The following is a 14,198-nucleotide window of genomic DNA, read 5'->3' as shown; positions in this document are numbered from 1 at the left end:
GAACAGAAACACTCTGCAGGTTCAGCCCCCAAAAGAAACTGCTCTGTGGTCTCTGTGTTGGGAAATGGGAACAGATCTTGCTCATCACCAACCTTCCCTCCACAAATCAGTATCACTATGAGGCTGAACTGAACAGCCTGCTCCAGAGTTTTAAGAGATACGTTTCTGTGGTGTAGTGGTTAAGAGCGGTGGACTCTAATCTGGTGAGCTGGGTTCGCTTCCCCGCTCCTCCACATGCAGCTGCTGGGTGACCTTGGGCCAGTCACACTTCTCTCTGAACTCTCTCAGCCCCACCTACCTCACAAGGTGTCTGTTGTGGGGGTGGAAGGGAAAGGAGATTTTTAGCCACTTTGAGACTCCTTCAAGTAGAGAAAAGCAGGATGTAAAAACTAACTCCATAAATAATAATTCTATGGAAAAGGACCATCCCTGCCATGATGATGAAAACTATGTTTGGATTTTGCTGTATTATACCAACCTGTGGAATATGACAGTTCGCAGTTTCAAAATCTATTTGGCCACAGTGGATTGACAGTCTGGACACACCAAAACCTCTGGAAGATCTTTTGAATCAATGCCTATGCGAAAGCAGTGGTACCAGTCCTTGCAGTTTCCTTCACAGTAAACCATAGTTAGGTCACCATTGGGCCTCCTGCACCCTTCCTTCAAGAAACATAGTGACCAGCAGCCTTCAAACAAGGAACGTAAAATATCTGAGCAATAGGTTAGTGTATCCTTCTATCCCTCTGGGCATGATTGAGACACAGTAATGTAACTCTCGTTCAAGATTTGTCTCTTCTTGGGAGGAACTGTTACCATAAAGCACCAATGCTGCAGCAAGCAAAGGCTCCAGCAGCTCAGTCAGCTGCTTGTGGCTGGAAAGCCAAACAGGATGTTTGTGACTGTTGCCATGGAAACAAAGGGGCAGTCCATTCTGTACTGAGCACCGGATGTTAGCTCAGAGTGTGTGTCATATGACCTGTACTGGAAGTACATGGGTGGAGTTTCTTCTTGCTGTTGTCGAGTGCAGACATGTTTCTCTGTACTGATATGAGAGACAGAAATAAAAGATGTAAATAGTTTTCTGTCTGCTTCTTTCCCCTCTTGGGGGACACCAAAGGGGAGAGATGATGAACGGTGTGTTCCTCTCACACATCTGAGATGAATCGCCGGGACCTCGCCTGCTTATCAGCAGAGTGGAGACGCGGGGAGGTCGACAGGAATATCTGCCGGTGCCTACGCTGTGGCACATTCCTCTGACCCAGGCAGAATTCCAACAGTGGTAGCAGAGGATGGTTGCTGTCCATCGGACATCTGAAGGAGAGGCTGGTGAATTGTCCTCCTCTGCTACATGGAAGCCTGATTTGAGAGGCTGATTCTCTGCAGCCAGAAGCTGACCAGAAGAAGCTGACAGCCAAGCCAATGCTCAAGGTATGAGACTTTTAAGGGCTTAAAAGAGTGAATGCAGAATGATTCATTCTCTGCTTCACGGAGGAGCGAGTGTGGGAAAGCAGCTCCAACTTAGAAGAGGCCTGCATACCAGGCATTTTTGTGGTTTCCTGTCCGAGGAAAGGAATGCGCTGTTGCTAGGCAACGTCCTTCAGAAGGCTGTGCCTCAGAGAGGAGAAATGGAAAGTTACTCGAGAGGGCTGGAAAGTCAGACTATGCTTCAGAGAAGCGAAAGCAAAGTTTTGTTATGACTAGGTCCTCACGAACTGCTGGAAGGGACTTTCCAACGCAGCCAGAGTCAGAGTTGCCAGGTGTCAAGAGTGTAAACAAGCCAGCTATTGGATTTTAGAGGCTTGTGTTTCAGAGTCAATGCAAGGACTCAAAATGGATGCCAAGAAGGGGGGAGGCTTGCCTTCTCCACCCCTCCTGACCAATGACAATTATTCATCTTGGTCTGTAAAGATGAAGGCCCTGCTGCAGAATCAGAGACTGTTTGAGGTGATTGAGAATCCCATCCCAGCAGCACCAACGCGTGCTTGGGAGTCACAGAATGTGAAGGCTAGAACTGCTATAATTCTGTGTGTCTCAGATGAGCAGCTTGTGCATATACAGCATTTGGAATTTGCGCAAGAGGTTTGGAACGCGCTGCGTACAACGCATCAGAGAGATGCTGGTTCTTCAGCGTTGCTGTATTTTGAGAAGTTGACCAATCTGAGATTAGCGCCTGATGGAGATGTTCAAGCGCACCTGACAAAAATGAAGTACCTGCGTCAACAGATGGTGGAACGCAATTTCCGTCTACAGGAGGAAGTGTTTTGCTTCATGATGATAAACAGCCTGAACCCCACCTACAAGGTTGTTGCCAGTCAGCTTGGTTCGCTACCTGCTCAGGATCTAACCGCGGAAAGAGTGTCTGCCGTCGTCCTGAACGAACACGACAGACTTGCTGCACTGGAAGTGAAGGACAGAGGGAGGCAAGAACAGAGTTCAAATCTTCCCACTGCTGGTGATGCCGTAGCATTGAGTGCCGTCCGATGCTACAATTGTGGACAGACTGGGCATCTACAGCGAAACTGTAAGAAGCCGCGACAGTCAAAAGGAGCCAAGAACAGCTCAACGAAGCCTGAGGCGTCAAGCAAAAGCCGTACCAAGTGCCAGATGAAACCTGCAAAGGCTATGATGGCGAAAGGAACCACGCCAGATGTTGGGAACGCATTCATAATCGATACCGGCGCCACGAAGCACCTCTGCCCACACAGAGAACTGTTTTCGACGTTGAAGAAGCAAAGCTTCACTGTGAAACAAGCCAACGGTCAAGAACTGGAAGCGACCGGAATTGGAACTGTGTATCTTGAGAGTCTGAACTTGACTATAAGTGATGTTTACCTGGTTCCAGAACTGAGATTTAATTTGCTGAGTGTGTCGCAGATTGCAAAGAAGGGACTGCAACTGACCTATGATGCTAAAAGATGCAAGATCTACAAAGATGGAGAACTGTTTCTTACTGCCAAAGAGAAAGATGGACTGTATTTGTTGACTTTTGATCAAAGTGATTACATGAAATGTAATACTTCTGATTCTAACGAAATTTCTCTTGCAGGTGTGACCAGTGTGAACACCAGGAAGGTGGCTAAGAAGGTCCACAGAGCTTTTCAGCGGGTGTATGCTGATGTGATTGGTCCTTTAGAACCATCTAGAGGCGGAGCAAAATATTACCTTGTGTGTGTTGATTGTTACACTAATTATTCTTGGGTTTGTATGATGAAGAAACCGCAGGAAACTTTAGAAAAGTTTCAGGAGTTTTGTGACAAGGTTAAAAGTATGCATGATGCTAACATTGATTGTCTTTTCACAGATGACAAGCCAGTTTTTCTTTTACAGGATTTCCAGAGGTTCCTGGATGAGAAAGGGATAAGACACAAACTTGCTACTTCCGAGGAAGCATGGAAGAAATGTGTCTGTGTTAGGGTGAACAAAGAATTGCAAAAGGGGATGCATGCGCAATTGCTGAGTTCACATTTGCCACATGAATATTGGGCCGAATCTCTAGCGTCCTATCTTCATGTGTGGCTGAGAAAAGTCTCAACAGAGTTGGGATGTTCTCCTTTTGAGAAGCTGTTTAATAGAAAACCTTCTGTTGCCTACTTCAAGGTTTTCGGGTCTCATGTGAGAACAGAAGCTCCAAGTGGGGTAAAGAATGCCAGAGGCATCTTTGTAGGTTATGAAAAAGGTCTCTATAGAGTAATTTTGTCTGAATCTGGTCAGGTGATTCTCACAAAGTTTCTAGAGAGTGCTCCTGAACGGGAGAGAGTGATTGTTCACACATTTTCCACAGATGATTCTGATGATGATGATGATGAGTTTGATCTTATTGAGTTCAGTGGTACTGATGATGATGACACTGATAGCTCAGACAGCTCAGTTGTCACAGTCATTGAGAGGAAATCTCAAATGATGACTAGACCCTCAGAAGAGGAGGATAAACCACTGATTAAGCTTAGTACTGGTTCTCCAGAGTGTTCAGAGGCTGAACCAGAAAGCAGAGAAGAGCAGCAGCTCTTACGAAGGTCTGAGAGAGCAACAAAGGGTGTACCACCCAAGAGGTATTCAAAGGAGTTTGCTAACCTAGCATATGTTGCTGTTGTAAACGATCAAGGACAGATTGAAGCTGTGTCTGAGTCAGAGACAAAGGCACAACAGAGAGTTGTTAACCAAGGAAATGTGAAGTCACACAACCAGAGAGGTACATTGGTAAAACCAGTGGCGGGTAGTTCCAAGGGTGGAACTGAAACAACAGGGGAATGTTATAAGTATAACAACTGTTTGTTTTCTTCTCTGGATGACGCTTTGCTCGCAGCACGCATTGATACTTTAGGGGGAGTATGTTACCATAAAGCACCAATGCTGCAGCAAGCAAAGGCTCCAGCAGCTCAGTCAGCTGCTTGTGGCTGGAAAGCCAAACAGGATGTTTGTGACTGTTGCCATGGAAACAAAGGGGCAGTCCATTCTGTACTGAGCACCGGATGTTAGCTCAGAGTGTGTGTCATATGACCTGTACTGGAAGTATATGGGTGGAGTTTCTTCTTGCTGTTGTCGAGTGCAGACATGTTTCTCTGTACTGATATGAGAGACAGAAATAAAAGATGTAAATAGTTTTCTGTCTGCTTCTTTCCCCTCTTGGGGGACACCAAAGGGGAGAGATGATGAACGGTGTGTTCCTCTCACACATCTGAGATGAATCGCCGGGACCTCGCCTGCTTATCAGCAGAGTGGAGACGCGGGGAGGTCGACAGGAATATCTGCCGGTGCCTACGCTGTGGCACATTCCTCTGACCCAGGCAGAATTCCAACAGGAACAGCATCAATTTCCACTTGAAAATATTTGTCTTGTCCTTCAGAATAGGTTTTCCCACAGTGCTGTATTATTTCTTTTGCAATCCAGGGTCTAATGGCAGCCATATCCTTTTGTATGATCTGTAATTGGGCAGCAGAAGCAATCAGATGGGCAATGGTACATGTGAAAGGACCATAGTCACTGGAATTACCTTACCTGGGTATATCAGTTGGTGCAAAAAATGACCAGCCGCAAAACTGTAGGGATATTTTGAATCCATCTCATACAGACATGCTAAGAAGGATGTTATTGCATCAATCACAGAGTGGTTCAATCCATGTTTGGAATCTAGATAGAGCATGGTCTTCTTTTTAAAAATGATTACTATCAGTATCCAGTGGACTTCTCTGTCATTTACTGGAATAATCAAAACATCTATCTTTAGCACTCCAAATCTCAAACAGTTCTTCAGAGCTTGCACTGGCAATCTTTGACATATCTGCATGAAGTGGCAAGTACGGTAAGTGGGAAAATTGTTCCATTGTGACCTAGCTCTTTGGCCATGATCACCCTGGAGGCAAGAAAGGCATCTATTATGCGATCATTTATCCACTTTGATCCTTTCAGTGTGTTTATGTCATAGTCATACACACAGATGTTGCCAACTGAACCCACAAGTCCCATGGTTTGTAGACTGAGTGTGGGGAAGGTACAGTTGTGCCATGGGGGAACTGATGTACAAATTAGTGATTTGTCCAAACACTTCTCACTTTGTGTTGAGAATATGGGGCTGCTATCAAAAGAATCAATATTGGTCACTGTTTAATCCTCTTTCCCACTTTTTGGAGTGGAGGTCATCTGAGGCTGAGTGCTTTCCAGGTGTTTCATAGTCAGTTGGTGATCTTAAGGAGTCAAACCCCTCAGCAGCCTGCAATGAATCAGATGCTGGAGCTACTGTTATCTTTTCCTGCAGTCTGGGGAACTTTCTTCCCGATCTACTCTTCTGTCTTTTATTTCACTTCAACTGTGTGAGCTGCAACTGGCAAGGCTTCCCTGGTTCTGGTGACATGCCGATAGATTTTGTGGCAGCTATAATATGGTAACAAGTCCTGGATGATGGGTGCGCACACAATGTCCTGTACGGACTGTGCATGCATGGCAACCTGTATGGACACCGCGTGTGCGGCAGCCTGTATGGTCACCAGGAGAGCGGCTGCCCATACAGCCTGTACGGCCGCCATGAGAGGGGCTGCCTGTACGGACGCTACACGAGCAGCAGCCTGTACAGTCGCCACGAGAGCAGCTGCCCATATGGGCCATACGGTCACTGCGAGAGGGGCTGCCTGTACAGTTGCCGCACAAGCGGCAGCCAGTACAGCGACCGTACTGTCACTCTCCCCCCAGCATGGCACCCGGGGCACCATCACCCCGCTGCCCCTTCGTATGCCCCTGCAGTCAATCAAATGTACTATGAACAATCTGAAGTCATGCTGGGCACAATTCACCACTAATCCTGTTCTTTTTCTAAAAACACGTGGTGGACTCCAGGAAAGCTGTCAGCAGGCACCATGATGCCCATGGGCACCACGTTGGAAACACCCTATTTCAAAGTTTGCACTGACAAAATCTGTTGGCAAGAAAACTTGCAGTTAAACCTCCATTTATAATTACCCCCCCCCAAGCAACCAACTTTTGTCCCAAAACCATTTGTAGCTGAATTGACGCAAGACAGGTGATTGCTTTTCATGGTTACTTTGGTGGTCTCCATCTAGTTGGTTTGATAATTTACATTCACAGGTAAGATCATCACAATCTCTGCCTTGGATATTCTTGAGGTTTAGCAGCATCAAAAATTTCCAGGTGCAGTTCTTCACAGTGGTTTTCTGTGGTCATACACATCAAGTGTGATTTGATAGTGATTTCAGGGTGACCAAACATAAAAAACCTAAGGATCCATGGGGATCTGTGCTTCATGAGAATCTTTTTACAGCATGGCAGTGCCCCAAAGTGATCTGGCCATGAGCAGCATAGGTGGTTGGGTAATGAATATGGGGCGACCCAGAAAACTGTGGAGCCATAAATTTTAAATATATATATATATTCAATTTTATAAGGCTAGGGAAGTACAGAAAGGGAAAGGGGGAGGGGATAGACAGATAGATAGATTATAAATTTAAAAAACCTATAAAGATTATCAAATCCTACAAAGAAGTACTACTACTACTACTACTATATTTGTACCCTGCCCATCTGGCTGGGTTTCCCCAGCCACTCTGGGTGGCTTCCAAAAAAATGAAATAAAACTACATTAAAAAGTCACACATTAAAAACGTCCCTAAACAGGGCTGCCGTCAGATGCCTTCTAAATGTCAGGTAGTTCTTTATCTCTTGTGACATCTAATGGGAGGACATTCCACAGGGCGGGCGCCACTACCAAGAAGGCCCTCTGCCTGGTTCCTTGTTGCTTTGCTTCTCGCAGTGAGGGAACCGCCAGAAGGCCCTTGGTGCTGGACATCAGTGTCTGGGCAGAATGATGGGAGTGGAGACACTCATTCAGGTCTACTGGGCCAAGGCCATTTAGGGCTTTAAATGTCAGCACCAAAACTTTGAATTGTGCTCGGAAATGTACTGGGAGCCAATGTAAGTCTTTCAGGACATGTGCTATATGGTCTTGGTGGCCACTCCCAGTCACCAGACTAGCTGCCACGTTCTGGATTAGTTGTAGTTTCCAGGTCACCTTCAAAGGTAGCCCCACGTAGAGCACATTGCAGTAGTCCAAGTGGGAGATAACAAGAGCATGCACCACTCTAGTAAGACAGTCTCCAGGCAGGTAGGGTCTCAGCCTGCGTACCAGATGGAGCTGGTAGACAGCTGCCCTCGTTACAGAATTGACCTGTGCGTCCATGGACAGCTGTGAGTCCAAAATGACTCCCAGGCTGCGCACCTGGTCCTTCAGGGGCACAGTTACCCCATTCAGGACCAGGGAGTCCTTCACACCAGCCCACCCCGTCCCCCAAAAACAGAACTTCCATATTGTCAGGATTCAACCTCAGTCCATTAGCTGCCATCCATCCTCCAACCGCCTCCAAGCACTCACACAGGACCTTCACCGCCTTCACTGGTTCTGAGTTGAAAGAGAGGTAGAGCTGGGTATCATCCGCATATTGATGGACACCAAGCCCAAACCCCCTGATGATCTTTCCCAGCAGCTTCATGTAGATATTCAAAAGCATGGAGGGGAGGACGGAACCCCGAGGCACCCCACAAGTAAGTCTGAACACTCATCCCCCCCCACTTTCTGGACACAGTCCAGGAGGAAGGAGCGAAACCACTGTATAACAGTGCCCTCAGCTCCCAGCTCCTCTAGACGGTCCAGAAGGATGTTATGATCGATTGTATCAAAAGCCGCTGAGAGATCCAGCAGAACTAGGAAACAGCTCTCACCTTTGTCCCTAGCCCACCAGAGTTCATCAACCAGCGCGACCAAGGCAGTTTCAGTCCCATGATGAGACCTGAATCCCAATTGGAAGGGATCCAAATTGTCCGCATCCTCCAGGCATGCGTGGAGTTGTTCAGCAACCACCCGCTCAATCACCTTGCCCAAGAATGGAAGATTTGAGGCTGGGCGATAGTTGGCCATACTGGCCGGGTCTGAAGATGTTTTTTTAAGAAGTGGTTTAATGACCGCCTCTTTCAGCAGGTCTGGGAATGCCCCCTCACAGAGGGAAGCATTCCCCACCCCACAGAGCCCATTGCCCAGCACTTCCTGACTTGCTTTTATTAGCCAGGATGGGCAAGGATCAAGGAGACAGGTGGTTGGTTTCACACATCCAAGCAGCCTGTCCACATTCTCGGGGGTAACGGATTGAAATTGATTCCATGCAACTTGACCAGACAGGGCTCTAGCACTCTCTCGCCCCGACCCTGCTCCCACGGTGGTGTCTACCTCCTTCCGAATATGAGCAACTTTATCTGCATAAAAATTTGAAAAATCGTTGCAGGAGATCTTGGGGTCTTTACAAGGCCCCAGTGGTAAAGGTGGTTCCATTAAATTGCAAACCACCTGAAATAGTCTCCTGCTACTATTTTCTGCAGATGCAATAGAGGCGGTGAAGAAAGTCTTCTTCGCCGTCGCTATCACCACTTGGTAGGCTCGACATTGAGCTCTAACCTGTGTCCGGTCCAATTCAGAATGAGTTTTCTGCCACCGGCACTCTAGCCGTCTCAGCGTTTGTTTCCTCACCCTCAGCTCCAAAGAAAACCACGGGGCTGTCTGGGCTCTATGCAATCGGAGAGGGCGCTTCGGAGCCAGACAGCCGATAGCCCTGGTTAACTCCGCATTTCAGCGGGCCACCAGGGAAATCAGCGGAAAGGCCATCAACATGGGATAAAGCATGCCCTACCACTCTCTGGAAACCATTTGGATTCATTATGTGGTGGGGGCGGACCATCCGAATTGGTCCCACCTCCCTGCAGAGGAGAAGGGTCACAGAGAAGTCCAGTTGCACCAGGAAGTGATCTGACCATGGCACTTCTTTTGTTTTACTTTTACCTAGTGTCATATCACCCACGTCACTAGAGGTGAACAGTAGGTCTAAGGCATGTCCATGACTATGAGTTGGGCCAAACTTATTCAGGGACAGCCCCATGGAGGCCATGCTTTCCACGAAGTCCCAAGCAGCCCCTTGTAAGGTCATGTTGGCATGGATGTTAAAATCCCCTAGGACAACCAAACCAGGTATCTCCAGGAGAACATCCGCCATGACCTGAAGCAGCTCGGGCAGGGAATCATTGGTGCAGCGGGGAGGTCAGTACACCAAAAGTAATCCTGTACTGCCCCTATTGCCCAGCTTCCAGAACATGCACTCAGAGAACTGGGTCTTCCCAGTAGGACACATAATGCAAGCTAGTGACTTCCTAAAAATCAATGCAACCCCCCCCCCCCGACCACATGACCTGGGTTGCTGTGTGTAAGAGAAACCTGGTGGACAAGCAGCAGCTAGGACAGGACCATCTGCTTCATCCAACCAAGTCTCTGTTACACATGCCAGGTCAAGTCCTCCATCCACGATCAAGTCATGGATGGCAGTGGTCTTATGAATCATTGACCTAGCATTGCACAGCAACACCTTCAGGTCATGTGGGTTTCCCTTGTTGAGCGCAAATATAACATTGAATCACAATCGTACAAAATAACTCAGCAAGCTGACATTTATCAAGAGTTAACCAAAGGTTAGTGTACTAAATATTATTTCCAGTTCTAGGTAGTTTGCTATTGGAGAAATACCATATATGATTATAAAAATCTAAAGCAAGAATTATTTTAAAATATGATTTCATTTCTAGATCAGACAGACAAGATTTCTTCTACTATATATTTCTTTCTTTATCATATACACACAAAGCTTCTATTTTTAAACAGGAAATATTTTTGTAACTAAGGTCTATTATACAAATCCTTACAGATGTTCATTTTGTTACAGTTCTGTTAAGTTGTATACAAATTATAAAGATGAGTCAATTATTTACTAAATTCTCGAGTTTTGCCATTACTGCGTATTCTGATAGTTTCTCTTTCCATGCATCTATTTCAGGACATATGTCAGATTTCCATATGTTGGCCAACACCACTCTGACTGCTGTGGTCATATAACTAAATAGTTCGTCTGATGATTTCACAATACAGGTGCTGAAGGAGTCATTCCCAACAGCACAGTTTTGGGGTCCAATGCAAATTTAGGTGTGGGGTTTTTTTACATTTTTTCATTTCGAAATGAACTTTCCTCCAAAACTATTTGGTCTTTTCACAGGTCCACCATAAATGGAAGAAGATTCCTTAAGGTCTATCACATTTCCAGCAATGTCCATTCATTGTATTATTCATCTTCTGTATATTTTTCAAAGTTATATACCATTGAAAGAACATTTTTGTACAGTCTTACCTCATGTTATGGCCGCTTCAGGTTACGTGTTTTTGGGTTGCAGACCACGGGAATCCTGGAAGTACCGGGACGGGTTACTTCCGGGTTTCGCCGCTTTCATATGCGCAGAAGCGCCAAATTGCACCGGTGCCTGTGCAGATGTGGCGCTTCAGGATGCGAACGCTGTGGGTTGCAAACGTGCCTCAGTCACGGGTTATGTCTGCAACCTGAGGTTCCACTGTACCAATTTTGTTTTAGGGCTTAACTTGCAGTAATTTTTTTTCCCTTTATTCATAATTGTTCGCATTGTTCCACTGTGAACTGCTCTTAAAATTTTTGCATCCATTTTGTCATATAAGGTTTTGCTTGTTCGGGCTTGGTGTCATATTTGAGTAATAGTTTATAAATTTTACCCAAAAGGTAGAACTCTGTTATGATGGACTCAAATTCTGTATTTTCACTGATTTAAATGTTTGCCATACAGTCTTTCTTGAATCTGGATATTAGTTGACAGTATGTAAGCAGTTTCATATTTTGTCTTCTCTTTAATACTTTGGCATGTATTTGATCTGTTCTTGAAGATGAACCATATCTTGGTACAATATATACCGTACTTTTCGCTCTATAGGACGCACCGGACCATAGGACGCACCGAACCATAGGAGGGGGAGAACAGGAGGAAAAAATTCTCCCCCTCTCCGCTCAGCGCCCCTTCAGCGAAGCGGGATGAGAAATGGAGCCCCTTCCCTTTCTCCTCCAGCTTCACTGAAGGGGCGCTGCGCAGAGAGAGAAAATTGTGCAGTGCCTCTCCAGCGAAGCAAAGCCTGGCGAGCAAGAGGGATCGGTGTGCACCGACCCCTCTCGTTCTCCAAGCTTCAGGCGGCTCTCCGCAAGCCTTCGGAGTGCAACGGGAACTTGCGCTGCGCTCCAAAGGCTTCAGGCAGCTATCCCCGAAGCCTGGATAGCGAGAGGGGTCGGTGCGCACCGACCCCTCTCGCTCTCCAGGCTTCTGCGAAGACAACGCATAGCCTCTGGAGTGCGGAGGGAGCGCTCCCTCTGCGCTTCGGAGGCTTCGTGTTGCTATCGCTGAAGCCAAGGAGCCTGCATTCACTCCATAGGACGCACACACATTTCCCCTTAATTTTTGGAGGGTAAAAAATGTTTCCTATAGAGCGAAAAATACGGTAGTCATATATTCTCCTATCGGCTCTAATAATAATATTGCAGTGGTGACATTAACAGTGCAGGTAAGGGCATTTTTGTGATTTTTGTAGTGCAACTCAAGATTTTTGTGGTGCAGGCTGTGCCCCTGGCTATGACGTGTGATCTGAGGGTGAGTTTGTGTTGGCCCAAAGAGAAAAACGTGAGGATCCATGAGGATCCGTGTTTCAAAACCACGTTTTTGGGCCACGGAGTGGCCAGGCAGCCATGGATCCGTGATTTTTGTGGTGCAGACTGTGCCCCTGGCTATGATGTGTGATTTAACGGTGCGTTTGGGTTGGCCCAATGCGAAAAGTGTGAGGATCCATGAGGATCCGTGCTTCAAAACCACGTTTTTGGTCCACGGTGTTGCCAGGAAGCCGTGGATCCGAGTTTTTTGTTGTGCAGGCTGTGCCCCTGTAAATTGATGTGTGATTTGATGGTGAGTTTAGGCTGGCCCAAGGCGAAAAGCGTTAGGATCCATGAGGATCCGTGCTTCAAAACCACATTTTTGAGCTGTGGTATGACCAGGAAGACATGGATCCTAGTTTTTTATGGTGCAGGCTGTGCCCCTAGCCATGATGTGTGATTTGACGGTAAATTTGGGCTGATCTAGTGCAAAAAGTGTGAGGATCCATGAGGATCTGTGCTTCAAAACCACGTTTTTGGGCCATGGTGTGGCCAGGAAGCCGTGGATCTGAGTTTTTTTGTGGTGCAGGCTGTGCCCCGGGGTATGATGTGTGATTTGACAGTGACTTTGGGCTGATCTAGTGCAAAAAGTGTGAGGATCCATGAGAATCCGTGCTTCAAAACCACGTTTTTGGGCCACGGTATGACTGGGAAGCCGTGGATCCGTGATTTTTGTGGTGCAGACTGTGCCCCTGGCTATGATGTTTGATTTAATGGTGCGTTTGGGTTGGCCCAATGCAAAAAGTGTGAGGATCCATGAGGATCCGTGCTTCAAAACCACGTTTTTGGGGCGTGTTATGACCAGAAAGCTGCGGATCCTAGTTTTTTGTGGTGCAAGTTGTATCCCTGGACAGGATGTGTGATTTGACAATGAATTTGGTGTGGCCCAATGCAAAAAGCGTTAGGATCCTTGAGGATCCGACCTTCAAAACCACGTTTTTGGACCATGCCGTTGCCAGATGATGGTGGATTTGAGTTTTTTTGTGGTGCAGGCTGTGCCCCTGGCCTTGATGTGTGATTTGACAGTGATTTTGGGGTGGCCCAATGCAAAAAGCGTGAAGATCCATGAGGATCCGTGCTTCAAAACTACATTTTTGGGCCACGTTACGGCCAGGCAGGCGTGGATCCGAGTTTTTTGTGGTGCAAGCTGTGCCCCTGGCCATGATATGTGATTTGACAGTGAGTTTGGGTTGGCCCAATGCAAAAAGCATGAGGATCCATGAGGATCCGTGTTTTTTAACCATGTTTTTGCACCCCTGCGGCCCCACGAAATAGTGGATGCATGATTTTTTTGATGCTGTCTACAGAGTAAGACATGGTCTACAGTATCATGGTGGTTTTATTTAATTTGAATGAAAAAATCATATGAATTCACGAGGATCCGTGTAGATCCGCCTTTTACCTTTTTCCTAATTTAGATCATGTTTGTGTACTGTTTGTATACACAGTACACAATGAATCATGATAAAATTATACAACTGAATGGGTATTGGGTAGATGCAGTAATACAATTAGTCCTGTAAAATACTTTTTACGTACAGGTGTGTATAGTATTGCTATTATTTGTAATGCGACATATAACTAGAAATACTGTCTTTTACACTCACTAAGTGTAACAGGGTACAAAGGTCTGCTGTCCCAATGAAGTATGTGGACTATTATGGTAATATTGATACTTATATCTAAAAATGCATTGTATTAACTACAATTGCATTGTACAGACTATAACAATTAATTTCATATTAATAAAGCTATTTGTTATTAGTAGTTGTCTGCACTGTATATTTACACCTATTATAATTTCAAGTTATAGCAAGTTTCTAGGACTAGATCATGATTCTTTGTAAACTGTGTTTCTAAAGGAACTTTTGTTACTGCCATATGCCAATGTGTTTGCATTATTAAGTTTCTTATGACTAACAAAATCATTTTAAGTTAGAGCTTAATAATTATTTCACTATTAATATACTTCGTAATTGTATTTCATTATTAATATATTTCTCAACTGTATTTTTTAAGATACCGATTAGGTCCATAAATTACCATGCAGCCTATATTCAACACAAAAACAGCAACCATTTGTTGTTGACAAAGGATAGCTGGAC

At 45.8% G+C, this 14,198-nt stretch overlaps 3 protein-coding genes across 3 annotated transcripts in view; 1 reads left to right on the top strand and 2 right to left on the bottom strand.

The window, feature by feature from the left end:
* LOC309524682 (uncharacterized protein) overlaps positions 1 to 14,198 on the bottom strand; it is a 139,826-nt gene that overhangs the window by 92,027 nt on the left and 33,601 nt on the right. The gene's annotated exons all lie outside the window — the stretch shown is intronic.
* The window catches only part of NRM (nurim), a 143,494-nt gene that overhangs the window by 101,652 nt on the left and 27,644 nt on the right, over positions 1 to 14,198 (top strand). The gene's annotated exons all lie outside the window — the stretch shown is intronic.
* Positions 1 to 14,198, bottom strand: part of LOC309525078 (uncharacterized protein) — a 57,058-nt gene that overhangs the window by 42,203 nt on the left and 657 nt on the right. The gene's annotated exons all lie outside the window — the stretch shown is intronic.

Source organism: Podarcis vaucheri, assembly GCF_965113315.1.
Source record: "Podarcis vaucheri genome assembly, chromosome: 2".
NCBI lineage: Eukaryota > Metazoa > Chordata > Lepidosauria > Squamata > Lacertidae > Podarcis > Podarcis vaucheri.
Note: the sequence above shows the minus strand (reverse complement) of the source record. Positions and strands in the feature narration are given on the sequence as shown.